Consider the following 1,751-nt stretch of genomic DNA (forward strand, 5'->3'; position numbering starts at 1 on the left):
AGAATCCACGGTAAATCCCATTGGTGCGTTGAAAATGTGCCTCATTGTCGTCATGGTTTACCAGCTCCTGCCAGCCTAGAACTGAACCGGAGTCTTACATTACGCAGTCTCTGCCAGCTGTCTGGTTTCATGGGGCAGTGTAAGCAACGGGCAAAATGCACAGCAACCAGAAATCAAATAGGAGCTTGATTAATGCAGGTCTACGTGGTGTGTAAGGGCTTAAAGCATCGAGTTGATTAACAAAAAATTTGTTAATATAAAAGTGAAAAGCATATACTTCGCAAGCCGATCTGCTTTCGTCCCGGGAAAGTCGCTGCTGACTGTGGAAAGGTGTTTAGCCGAAATTAGTTGGGGTCGCCAGAAACCGAACGTTTGTGACCTCAACATTATTCGAGAGGCGTGGAGCAATTGTCCTTGAAGTCACGTTGATGGAACGCAAACATAGGCAAAAACTGTGGAGGCGTGGAATCTTTCATTACTAAAGATGCGAAAAAGTGTTCTTCCATCTCCTATCTTAAAGCATCGTCACGCAGGCCAGTCAGGTCTCGCAAGTTAAACATTCATCTCTCGGCGCCACGACAACAAAAGAGCGAATTTACCTCTCAGCACAGTCTCTTATACGCGACTACGAAACCAAATTTCTAATGCCAACCTGCCCGCAGTATTTTTCCAATGCATCCGCAAATGTGGAACCGTAGGCATGCAAGAGCTCAGTGAGCTTGCTGCAAAGTACGCCATACCGTAGGCACAGTTCACAAGAATGCATGCCTACAACAGCATCATCGGCCGTGTAGGCCATCGAACGCACTGAAGCCGTCATCGATTGTAAACATGGAGCCTGCTTCAAGCCAGCCGACTCCGGATGTACGATAGTGCTTCACCTATGAACTTTCGTCAGTGCTTGAGCGCGTCACAGTGAAGCTGCGTAATGTACTGTCCTCGAATAACTCAGCTTCGTCTGCATGAACTTCTACTATACCAGCATCGAGAGACCACCCGTTTCCACCGTCATTCCTCGTTCCGTGATTCTGTGGCGCTTCTGAACGATGTCGGAGAGACAGACACCGTGTAGTGAGTGGAAGTGTGTTCGTGTATGCGCTCACGTAGCTGCGTCGACCAGAAATGTGCCGCACGTTGGGACGCCGTCGTCAAAATGTGCTTTTTATTTTTCTGATGCGCCATCCGGCGCACCGAGAACTTCAGTGTGCTTACGTGCATGGGACAAAAGCGAAACGAGAGTGATGCTTACGTTGTTTACGCTTCTGGTGTATACACACATAAATGTACAAAACGTGCATTTGGTGATACGTCTGTATTACAATGCGTACAACACTCACGGAGTGAAACGCGGCGTCGTCTTTTTTGCATATAACAACTACTATGAGCAATTGGTCGTCATAACCGCCTCATGTCGCTGCCAAATCTGGCCGCTAAAGGTAATGTTGATTTTCAAAAAAAGTTATGTTGGTTCCGATGTAAGTGTTTCGAGTCAGAATTACGCCGATATAGCATGAACTCTAGACGCTGGAAACGAAGGTACGTGCGTTACTCAGCCCTACATTCTCGCGTTCCAATCCACGAGTAGTGTACGTCGACAAACTTGCCGCCCCGAAAGTTGAACTAGCACGCATTGCATGGAATCGGTAAGTACTTTACCGTATATTTACTCTCGAAGTGATCACGCTTTTTTATATTAGAAAGCGCTCATGGCGTCAGTCAAGAGTATGCACTCACTAGTGTGCACCCGTCTT

The sequence above is a fragment of the Rhipicephalus sanguineus genome, chromosome 4 (assembly GCF_013339695.2).
Source record: "Rhipicephalus sanguineus isolate Rsan-2018 chromosome 4, BIME_Rsan_1.4, whole genome shotgun sequence".
Taxonomy (NCBI): domain Eukaryota; kingdom Metazoa; phylum Arthropoda; class Arachnida; order Ixodida; family Ixodidae; genus Rhipicephalus; species Rhipicephalus sanguineus.